This window comes from Hemiscyllium ocellatum, chromosome 42 (genome assembly GCF_020745735.1).
Source record: "Hemiscyllium ocellatum isolate sHemOce1 chromosome 42, sHemOce1.pat.X.cur, whole genome shotgun sequence".
Taxonomy (NCBI): Eukaryota; Metazoa; Chordata; class Chondrichthyes; order Orectolobiformes; family Hemiscylliidae; genus Hemiscyllium; species Hemiscyllium ocellatum.
In genome coordinates, this window is record NC_083442.1 from 9,616,038 (window position 1) to 9,628,469 (window position 12,432).

General features: G+C 41.9%; 1 protein-coding gene across 1 annotated transcript in view; it reads right to left on the minus strand.

Annotated features, from left to right (window-relative positions):
* The window catches only part of herc1 (HECT and RLD domain containing E3 ubiquitin protein ligase family member 1), a 445,291-nt gene extending 438,103 nt beyond the window's left edge, over positions 1–7,188 (minus strand). Inside the window, exon 1 of the mRNA XM_060853924.1 lies at positions 7,134–7,188. The gene's annotated coding sequence lies outside the window, so the exon portion shown is untranslated. The remainder of the gene's footprint in view (positions 1–7,133) is intronic.
* Positions 7,189–12,432: the final 5,244 nt, after the last annotated feature.

Consider the following 12,432-nt stretch of genomic DNA (forward strand, 5'->3'; position numbering starts at 1 on the left):
AACCTCCAAAAGCCTGCAAACCAACCAGATTGCAGTGGCCCTATAAGTGAAAGGAGACAAGTACTGCTGTATTCCTGATGAAGGGCTTTTGCCCAAAACGTTGATTTTACTACTCCTCGGATGCTGCCTGAACTGCTGTACTCTTCCAGCATCACTCAAATCCAGAATCTGGTTTCCAGCATGTGCAGTCATTGTTTTTACCCAGTACTAAAAAGACTCTGAAAAGAGGAATTTAATTTCTAGCAAAAACTTATGACAAGCTACCAATTGAAAATCACCACAGTCAACAATAATGCGATATTGTCACAAAAAATAAGAGAACTGGGACAGATTTTAACTCTTGATCCACACAGAATGGGTTACTTTATTCTTATATTTTACATTCACCCACTGCCAAACTGTCCATCTCAAACATCCTGTGTGAGAATTTTTTTTTGGATTGAGTTGGGGCTGGGGGGAGGGGGAGGAATCTCAGCATTAATTTTCCTATTTGTTAAAAGCTGCATTTGTTCAAATAAATATTTGCTGTTTTGTTCTTTGAAATCCGGTGAGAGTTTCTTTTATCTTAGTTAGTGGTGACAGTCCTACAAATTAAGCATTTTAATGATTAAATAGTCATTTGAGAGAACTAATGAAACATGAGGGACATGATAAAGTACAGCAAATAATAATTTTTAAATTTATAAGGGAAATGAAATTACAGTTTGAATGAAAGCTATCTAGAAACAGAAAAAGGGAGGTTCGACAGGTAATGGGAGAAAAGGGTAAAGTTAGCATTGGTCTTCTTTAGCAACTTGCAAACACCCTGTAACTGTAAATCAGGAATTGAAGGGAAAGGGGAACCCAAGAAAATTACAATTACCAAGAAAGTAGTACTAAGTAAATTGTGGGAAATGCAAGATGACAAAATCTTCAGGTCCTAATGGATTTCATCCTAAGGTATTTTAAAAAAGGTAACTAGTGAAGTAGTTGATGCATAGGTTTTAATTCTCCAAAAATTCATTGAATTCAGGGAAGGTTTCTTTAGATTAGAAAATAGCTAATGCAACTCCTTTAGTTAAAATAAAGGGGGGTAGAAAGCAGGAAATTACAGGCCAGTTAGCTTACATCTGTTATAGGGAAAATGTTAGAAGCTATCATTAAAAACATTATAACAGCGAGGGCACCTGAGTAAGTTGATGGTTATCAAACAGAGTAAACATGGTTTTGTCAAAAGGAAACTATATTCAGCTAATTTAGTGGAGCGCATTGAAGAAGCTGTAGATAGGGCAAAACCAGAGAATTTATTGCATCCAAATTCAGAGACCGCATTTTATAAGGTGCCACATCAAGTTATTGCAAAAAATAAAAGCTCATGGTATTCGGGGTAACATATTGGCATGGAAAGAATATTGGCTTGATAACAGGAAGCAAAGAGTAGGAATAAGTGGGTCCTCTCCAGGCTGGCAGGATGTCACAAGTGGTGGATCCGAGGATTCGATGGTGGGGCCTCAATTCTTTACAATTTAAAAAATGATTTAAAACAGAGATCCAAGAAACGGTAGCTAAATTTACTGATGGCACAAAGATAAATCTGAAAGTGATTGTGAAGAGGACATATGGAGTCTATTAAAGGATATACACAGGTTAACTGAGTGGGCAAAGATCTAGTAAATGGAGTTCAATGTGGGAAAGTGGGAAATTGTCCATTTTCGCAGAAAGACTAAAAGTCATATTATCTAAATGCTGAGAATTTGCAGAGCTGTAATGCAGAGAGATCTGGGTGCCCTAATGCATAAATTTTCAAGGATTAGTCCGCAGGTATAGCATGTAACCAAGAATGCTAATAAAATGACACAGTTTATTGAAATACAAGAAATTGAATACAAGAATAGGGATATTACACTTCAGTTGTACAGGGCATTGGGTGTCCAAATTGGAAGTACTGTGTACAGTACTGGTCTCCATAATTATGGAAGGATAGAAGCAATTCGGAGAGGGTATACACATACCTGGAACAAGCAGTTTACATTATGGGGAAAGGCAAGACAGACTGTCTGTATCTTCTGGGGTTTCGAAGAGTCAGAGTTGACTAAATTATAACATAAAATCTTGAGGGGATTTGGATGCTCCTTCTTACTGAGAATCTAAAAGTACAGTTCATAAATCAAAAATAAGAGTGGGCCCATTTAAAACAGATGATGAAACATTGTCTTCTCTCCAAGCATGGAGAGTCTTTGAAATTCCCATCCTCAAAAGGCAAAAGGTTCTGATGACTAAGGGATATGGGATAAAAAATTATCACGGATTTGCAGGAATGTATAATCAAAATCAGCCGGGATTTTACTGAATGGCAGAGCATTCTTGAAGGAGTGAGTGGCCTACTCTTGTTAGCATGTTCATGGCAGCGAGTCTAGAGAATTAATTATGGAAAACCTGGTAAATGCAGATGAAATAACAGATACTTAGTGTTAGTCTTCACTGTAGAAGATACACATTATATTCCATATGAATGAGAACATGTAACGGAGAAAGAAACAATTACAATCACCAGGGAAAGAGCATAACAATATTATTAGAAATAAATCCTGTCAAGTCCACCCTATCCTGATGGACTTCATTCTAGGGTCTTAAAAGAATTGAGCTGAAAATGTGTTGCTGGAAAGGCACAGCAGGTCAGGCAGCATCCAAGGAGCAGGAGAATCAACATTTCAGGCATTAGGCCTTCTTCAGGAATTTCCTGAAGAAGGGCTCATGCCCGAAATGTCGATTCTCCTGCTCCTTGGATGCTGCCTGACCTGCTGCGCTTTTCCAGCAACACATTTTCAGCTCTGATCTCCAGCATCTGCAGTCCTCACTTTTTCCTCTTAAAAGAATTGATTGAGATATGGATGCAAAGTCCCTTAGATTCTGAAAGGGTCCCAGCAGAAAAAAATATTAGGAAATATTATTCAGAAGAGGACAGAGAGACAGAAAGCAGGAAACTATGAGTCAGTTAGTCTAACATCTGTCAAAGTGAAAATGCAAGAATCCACTATTAGGAGATTATAGTATGGCACTTCAAAATCTTAATGTAGTCAGGTAGTGTCAACATGGTATTATGAAAAGGATATCATGTTGGACTAAAAACTTATTTTGTTTCTTACTCAAAAGTAATATCCATAAAGGATAATCGGATGATGCACTGTACTTAGATTTCTGGAAATATTTGACAAGGTGCCACATTTTAAAAAAAACAAAATAAGAGCTTGTACTTTCAGGGTAAACACATTAGTACGTTAGAGGATTGATTGGCTAATAGGAAGTAGGGGAGTGGGAATAAGTGGGTTGTTTCAGGTTGACAAGATGTGTGAAGTGGTGTACGAGTTCCCAATGGTTTAGAACTTGTATCAATGACTTGATTGAAGGTGTGGTTGCTAGGTTTGCTGATGACTCAACAAAAGTAGGAAAATAAATTGTGGAAGGTCATAAGGAGCAAATGAATTTAGATGTTTGAAATAACAGGACAAAAAAATTGACAGGTAGAGCACAATTTGGAGAAAACGTGAAGTTGTCTATTTTGGCACAAAGAATAGAAATGCAGCATATTATTTCAATGGAGAGGGCTGCAGAACCCATAAGTATAGAGAGACAGGGAGTGGTAGGACGTTATTTGAGATACGTTTGGACAGTTTAAGCCTGCATCCATCGAAGTTCACTAATCAACAGGGAGGATGCTGAAAGGATGCTTTCCTTCATGGGAGAGATTATAACAAGAGGGCACAAATTAAAATTAGGATTCTCCATTTAAGATGGGAGCACAGGGTCAAGGCAAGAAATTATATGAGCTCTGACCTAACTTTTTCATTCCTCCCTGGCAACATGGGAGGTGCCAAAGAACCGGAGGACAGTCTCACATCTGTGGTAGAGAAACTACTGAAGAAAATTGTGAAGGAGAGAATGAATTTCCACTTGCATAGACAAGATTTGATCAGGGATAGCTCGCATAGCTTCGTCAGAGAAAGATCATGCCTAAAAAATTTTATTGAATTATTTGTGGTGGTGATCAGGTGTGTAGACAAGGGTAATGCAGTTGATGTCATTTATCTGGATTTCAGCAAAGTTTTGATATCGGAGACTGATGAAGGTTAAAGCGCATGGTTCCTTAGCAAGATGAATCATAAGTTGGCTTACTCATAAGAGGTAACATGATGGTAAAAGGCTGTTATGAGACTACAGCCTGGTGCGTAGTGGCATACCACAGGGATTAGTGCTGAGTCCCTTACTGCTTGTGATACACATAATACCAATTAGATGAGAATGTGGAGGAGTTGATAAATAGATCCCTGAAGGAGGCAGGACAGGTTAATAGGATGGTTAGAGTGGCCCATAAGACATTTGCTTTTATCAGTCATGGCAGAGATCATAAGAGAAGGGGACTACATTGGCACTGCAAAAAATTTTAGTTAGGCCACGGTTGAAAGACAAAGTTTAGCTCTAATTGCAATAGGATGTGACTGCGTTGGAGGGGACACAGAGGAGATTCACTAGGATATTGTCTGGGTTAAAGCATTTTAGCTATGAAGCTAGAGTTGTTTTCTTTAGAGCTGAGAAGGCTGAGGGAGAAACCTGACTGAGGTGAATAAGATTATTAGAGGCATGGACAAGATTCTTGAAAGCAGCTGTTCCCCTTAGATGAAGGGTCAACAACAAGGGGGCATAATTTTAAAGTGAAGGGCAGGAGTTTGAGAGGCCATTTGAGAAATGCTTTTTTCACCTAGTGAGTGGTGGGAATCTGAAATGCACTGCCTGGAAGGACAGAAGAGGCTGAAAAACTTTTAATCTTTAAAAGTACATGGATGAGTACTTCAAATGCCTTAAGATTTAAGGCTATGGGTCAAGTGCTGGAAAATAGGTTTAGAGTAGATAGGTCAAGTACAAATCCAAAGTGCCTCTTCTGAGCTGCATGACAATGAATCTCTGCTTCTTGGTTCTTTTTTCAGTCAGAAAAGGACAACAGTCAGTCTCAAATAATTTCAAGTTCATTGAATGCAATGACCTGGAATTTGCAGGAACTATGCTGTCTAGGATTTGGACTGACTTCTGTGTCCAATCTTTTCACTGTGAACAGAATTTAAAATACTCTGGAAAAGTAAAGTGGTTGGCTTCAGCAATCACAATGGCAAATCACAGAAACCGTGAATGGTTTATCCTAGCTGTATCAATAATACAAGCTGAGTCATAGAAGTCATATGTTCAAAAAAGAATCCAAGCCGAGAAAAATGCAAATAAAGCATCCAAAAAGCTATTCTGTGCATATTCTTCAGTACTAACCACCAATTTAAAACCACACTGGAAAGAATAGTGTGCAATAATTAGAAAAGCAACCTGCAAGCTTTTCTCAGCTTCTCTAACATACTGTGCAGGAAATCAATATAACCTGTGTGTACGTCAAAAAGAATTTTAATAGATGCCATCCTGAAATTTCCCACTTTAGTAAACATCAAAATTTTATGAAGCCACAAATGCCAACTGTTCCATTTGGATGGTTTAACAGAAAAGAAACTAAGTTCTAGAATTTTTAAATCAGTTATCTAATTACACAACATACAATAAAAATTGTCCCCTCTTTACAATCCAGTTTTTAAATTATGCATTTTATTTCAACCCTGACCCTCTTCTGGAAGCAAACTAAAGGAAAAAGGCTTTCAGTGCACTGACAAGAAGACATATCTCTAATTTACGCCTCCCCAGCAAAACCAGCACCCAATACGCAAAATGCAGAATAGAAACTGAAACAAAAGACTTCTGTGCTGTAGACTACTGTACATAAGATGTATAGAAAAAGGCAATCCTGATAATAATCACATATTAATGATGATCTCCAGTTTTGAAATACCTCTTTGCATACACAAGATATTGTAGTTTGGTTGAATGCAAGAAGCAGATAAGTGAAGACACATTTGTCATCATCCATTTTCTTAACAAATGCATAGGCTTGAAGTATGAGCTTGACTACTGGATCCATTTACTTGGTGTCCAGATCCAGATATTTCTTGGCAGTCAAACAGGAATAGATTTGCAATGTCATGCAAAGCCTAATAAATAGTCCAGCCTTAACATTCGACCTTTATAAATGCAGCTGCACATATGTTCATACAAACATACTTGCAAACAACCCCAATCCCAACTATGTTTCAGCAAGAATTTAGTTTTATATAAATTCAGCATACTGCAAAAACATATTTTGATATTTAAAAAAAAGCAGGATTTTCAAAACAAATGTCCCCATTCCATCTCAGAAACCGTCACATAGGTTAATACGAAAACAACAAATGCAGAGGAACCTCAATTATCCGGTCGAGACAGTTGGGAGTATTTTGTTCAGATAATCAATTGTCGGATAACACAGTATAGCCAAGCATAGGGACCTTGCAATCTTGTCTGGATAATCCGAAATTCGGATAATCGGGATTCCTCTGTACAATCTTCATAGAAGCAGGCCATTAGACCCATCGAGACCACAGCTAACCTCCGAAGAGCATTCCACCCAGACACACCCATCCCTTAATTCCCATGGCCAATCCACCTACTCTGCCTATCTTTGGACTGCAGACAAGCAAACACGGGGAGAATGTGCAAACTTCACCCAGAGTGGAATTGAACCCAGGTCCCTGGTGCTGTGAGGCAGCAGTGCTAGCCATTGGGCCACCATGCTGAAACAAATTCCTTTGAATCTAGTCTTAAAAAAGGAAATCTACAAGGGGGAAAAGAAATTCTTGAAAACATCATTTCGGGTTCGGAATCAGAAGCATCAAATTAAAACCAAAGGGTACTACACCTGGGCCTATGCGTACAAATAGTTAAGAGAACCCCCTCCGCGAGCTTTAAAATCCGACAGAGAATATCTAGCATTCATTGTGGCCAGGAGATGGAGGCGTTGGCTTAAGTGATGAAGGTAAAATGGTGTAAAACCATGATAGTTACAGGGCTGGGCAAGGCGATGCCCGGGGTATAAGGGGGTTCACTGCTGATGATCACTTGAGAGAAGGAAACAAGGGAATTGGAAATTGAGGGTAGCTGCTGACAGCTCAGCCTGATGCAAAGGGAATAGTGGATGTTGTTACGTATACAGAACCACAGCACCCCCACCCCCATAAGACGGTGATACTCACAGGCTCCCTGTTCCGCCACAGCTACCGTCCACCCTCCCCCACAACCGGCGCCAGCATCTCACTAGTTAACGAACCGTGTTGACTAATTCCACATCCGGGAAATTTTACCAAGACAACCGTAAGGAAGTGCGTCATGGCGTTGGGGTTCAATGTCCCGTCTTGACAGCCGAAGCTGGTCCGTGGTGCGCCTGCGCTGGGTGTTTGGTGGAATGTGAGAGTGTGTTCGTCACAGAAACGGTTGCTGAAGGAGAATTATTTTAAAATGTGCTGTTGTGGTTTTTAGTGTTGAATGGAGAAGTTGGTGCTGTAGGGATGGCGTTGGTGCAATTGACGTATTTATTAAAGTAAACGCATTGTATTATACTGGCAATTTAGGAGCAAATTACAACCTCGAAACGTTAGCTTGCTCTCTTTCTATGGATGTTGTCTGACTTGCTGTGATTTCAGGCGTTTGTTTTCAGGATTGTCTTTTAAAATCAGGTTATGAAATGTACATGGCTACGTCCGGATTAAACTAGTCTCGACCGGTTGGCTCTACATGAGGAGGTTTCATTCTCTAAATAGTGCAGACTTGGCAATAACCGACTTCCAAAACCGTCGCAAACAATCACTGAACCCATCGGTATTCTGAAAAGCGCATAACATTTGAAAGAATTATATATATAGTTGAGGGCAATTCAGTCAATGTGCACGCAAACGTATTCTGTTGTGTTTTGGTTAATCTTTATCTCACAACGCTAAACACTTTTGTCTAGTCCAGCGTCCGTTTATTTCAGTTCAAATTGGTCACCATATTTTCTACTAAGAACAGAATTTATGCCTCAATTTGGCCCAACAAGTCCACATTGACCTGTAGAGTCTCCACCCAGACCCATTCCCCTATTACTCTACATTTCCCTAATTAATGCATCTAGCCTACACATCCCTGAACACTGGGCAATCTCTGATGAAGGGCTTATGCCCGAAACGTCGAATTTCCTATTCCTTGGATGTTGCCTAACCTGCTGTGCTTTAACCAGCAACACATTTTCCACTGGGCAATCTAGCATAGCAAGTTCGAGTAACCTGCACATCTGTGGACTGGGAGGAATCTGGAGCACTTTAAGGAAGCTCATGCTGGTACTGGGAGCATGTTCAAATTCTGCATAGTTGCCCAAGGTGAGAATCGAATGGAGTCCCTGGCACTGTGAAGCATCAGTGCTAACCACTGTGCTGCCCTGTTTGGTTCTCTTAATTTATATACCTCAATCCAGTTCTCCCTTAGACGCCTCTGCTGTAAGAAAAACAACCCCACCTCATCGAGACTGAACTGAAATTGTGCAGAAACTGGTGAAATCCACATTGATGCCACAGGGTTGGAGGGTCCCAAGGCTGAAGATGAGGTGTTTTTCCTCCAGGCGTTGGGTAGTAAGGGAGTGGCGATGGAGGAGGACAGGACCTGCATGTCCTTGGCGGAGTGGGAGTGGGAGTTGAAGTGATCAGCCACAGGGCAGTGGGGTCTGGTGTTGCGGGTATCCCAGAAATGTTCTCTGAAGCTCTGCGAGTAGGTGTCCTGTCTCCCCAATGTAGAGGAGACCACACCAGGAGCAACAGATACAGGAAATGACGTGTGGAAGTGCAGATGAAAGTTTGGATGTGGAAGGCTCCTTTAGGGCCTGGGATGCAGGTGAGGTTGGAGGTGTGGGTGTAGGTTTTGCAACTCCTGTGGTGGCAGAGGAAGGTTCTGGGAGGGTGGGTTGTTAGGAGCATGGACCTGATGAGGTAGACACAAAGGGAATGGTCTTTACGGAAAGTGGGTAAGGGTGGGGAGGGAAAGATATCTCTTGGGAGGGTCCATTTGTAGGTGGCGGAAATGCCGGAGGATGATGCGATGTATACAGATTGGTAAAGTGGAAGGTGAAGACTGGGGGGTGCTGTCCTTGTTGTGGTTGGAGGGGTGAGGTTCGAGGGTGGAGTTGCAGGAAGTGAATGAGATGTGCTGGAAGGCGGCATCATCAACAACGGGGGGGGGGGGGGGGGGGAATTGCGGCCATCTTTTGTGTTCAGTGGTGGAACTGGTCCTCCTGGGAGTAGATGCAGTAGAGGAATTGGGAATAAGGGATAGTATTTTTACAGGAGGTAGGGTGGGAGGAGGTGTAATCTAGGTAGTTGTGGAAGTCTTGGGTTTGTAGAAAATATCAATGTTGAGTCGATTTGGAAGATCAACGTTTCGGGCAAAAGCCATTCCCTCCAACAGTTCATGCTACTCCCGCCAACTTCCTCTGCAACCAGAAGAAATACAAAACCTATCAGTACGCCATCCCTCTCACTTCCATCCAGGGCCGCAAACAGTCATTCCAGGTGAGACAGAGGTTCACCTGCCTCTCTTCCAATCTAGTTTACTGCATCAGGTGCTCCCGATGTAGTCTTCTGTACATCAGGGAGACCGAACGCAAACTTAGAGAATGAGCTGACTGGACTTCACAGTTAGTGCCCATTTCAACTTTTCCAACCACTCCCTTTCCAAAATGACCAAATTTGGCTGCCTCCATTGCCAAAACAAAGCAAACCACCTATTGGACACACAACACCTTATGTTCCACTGGGCATCCTACTTCCCGGAGGCCTCAACGTTGAGTTCTTCAATTTCAAATAACTTCCCTCCCCATCCCCTGACTCTCCTCCCAGCTCTCCCCCTCATTGCCACTGGTCCCTGCCACCTACTGGATTCATTCCTCCCATTGACAACCAGGTCATACCGTCTACCTGTCTTCTCCTATCCCCAGAAGAAAGGACTGCAGATACCTGAGCTTTTCCAGCAACACATTTTCAGCTCTTTTTCCTATCCCCACTTCACCATCCTGTCTCCACCTCCCCCTTTATCTGCAGCTCCCCTGCACCTACCCCCACTCCTGAAGAAGGGTTACACACAAAACGTCGACTTATACACCTGATGCTATCTGCCTTGCTGTGTTCTTCCAGCCCCCTGCCTGTAACCTTTCAAACCTTGCTGATCCTAGTTAATATTATGAAAGACGATGTTCCCTAATGTTGTTACACAACTATTTTTCCTACTTCTCTGAGAATTAGACCATAAGACATGGGGTGAATGGCCCATTTCTATTTCAATCAAGTGTGGCGCACCATTCAGTTAGATTATGATTGGATTCTGGATTAGTGGTGCTGGAAGAGTGCAGCAGTTCAGGCAGCATCCAAGAAGCAGCGAAATCGACATTTCGGGCAAAAGCCCTCCTGATGAAGGGCTTCTGTCCGAAACGTCGATTTTGCTGCTCCTTGGATGCTGCCTGAACTGCTGTGCTCTTCCAGCACCACTAATCCAGAATCTGGTTTCCAGCATCTGCAGTCATTGTTTTTACCTCATAGATTATGATTGGGCCTGATCATGGTTACCTCCACTTTCCTGTCTTTTTCCCATAACCCACAACTCCTTATTTATGAAAAGTCAACCTTAGCCTGTCCTCGTATGGATATTTGTCCTAGTTGAAGTGGTGTCTTCCTTTGTCTGTGTGTAAGGGTACTCGTGACAGTTGGTCATGTCTTGGGTGGCTAATTGATGCTTGTGTATCTTGGTAGTTGTTTCCAGCCTGCCTTTCAGATGGACACCTGTGAGATCACCATTATGAGAATTCTTAGTAGAAGCAGTTTTGCAGAGGTTAGAACAAACCGCTCTCCCCACAATCCAACCCAAGCTTTAGGTCTGCTATGTATACAACACCTTTGTCATCATGAAATGGAACAAATTAGAAGAAACCGACAATATCATTAACAACTTCCTTACTGGCATAAATTTCACCAACGGACTCCCCTTTCTAGATGTTACAGTGGAACGAACAGTCAGTGGAGAACTGCAGAACAGCATCTACAGGCAAACAACACACAAAGACCAGATACTTAACAACAGGAGCAATCATCCCAACACCCACAAACAGAGCTGCATCAGGACATTATTTAAAGGAATCACAACACACTGCAGCACTCAGGAACTATGAGCAGCAGAAGAAATGTATTCAACGTAATCAAGAATAACGGGTACCCAATAAGCACAATTTGCCGATTTCTTGAACAACAAGCCGCCCAGACTCTCGCCACACTCCCACACTTCAAAGGCATTTCAGAGATGATGACCAGACTTCTGACACCTTGGCATCCACCCCTAAACCTACCACTAGCTACTGATAAACGTAAGTGACCCTGTACCAACAACTAGCAAAGCAAAATATCAAATATAAAATACCCTGCAAGGACTGCAACAAACACAACATTCGACAGACAGGCAGGAAACTAGCCACCATGATACACGAGCACTAACTAGTCACCCAAAGACATGACCAACTATCACTTGTACCCTTACACAGACAAAAAAGGACACCACTTCGACTGGGACAATACATCCATACTAGGACAGGCTAAACAAAAACACCTATGGGAGCTCCAAGAGGCCTGACATTCAAACCGGAATTCTACCAATAAACACATCGATTTGAACACTATTTACCAAACTCTAAGAAAAAGAATCAGAAATGGTATCACCCAACAGACCAAGACACACGAATAGAAAGCGGGACAGAACACCAGCACTTCAATAGAGGCTCACTGATTATGTTACCTAGCATGGTGACAAAACGTCTGAAAATAAATCTAACAGCTGAATGAGCAAACTTACAATCAGAGTCTATCCGAATCAAATTCAAGTGAGTATTTCATTGTCTGCAGCTGCTGAATCAATTTCATATTCTCTGTAGCTACAGCCTTTTTTTAGCACAGTCACTTTTGGTCAAGGCTTGTCTCAATTACCCAGCATAGAATCATAAAATACCTACAGTGTGGAAATAGGCCATTTCGCCCAACAAGTCCACACTGATCCTCTGAAGTGTAGTCCACCCAGACCCATTCTCACTATCCTGTATTTAACCCTGACTGATGCATGTAAGCTACACATCCCTGAACATTATGGGAAATTTGCCTAACCTGCACATCTTTGGACCGTGGAAGGAAACTGTAGCACCTGGAGGAAACCTAAGCAAATGCAAGGCGATTGTGCAAACTTCACACAGGCAGTCGCAAGAAGCTAGAATCTAACCCAGGTCCCTGGCGCTGTGAGGCAGCTGTACTAACCACTGAGGACTGTGAAACTTTACAGGGGACCATTGATACATTGAGTGAGAGGGCAAAGGTCTGGCAGATGGAACACATTGTAAATAAATGGTGAAGTCATACAGTTTTGTATGAGTAATAGTAAAAAGTACTGCTATGCAGAGGAACTTCCTGTGTCCTTGTGCGGGTAAGTGGATCTGAGTCC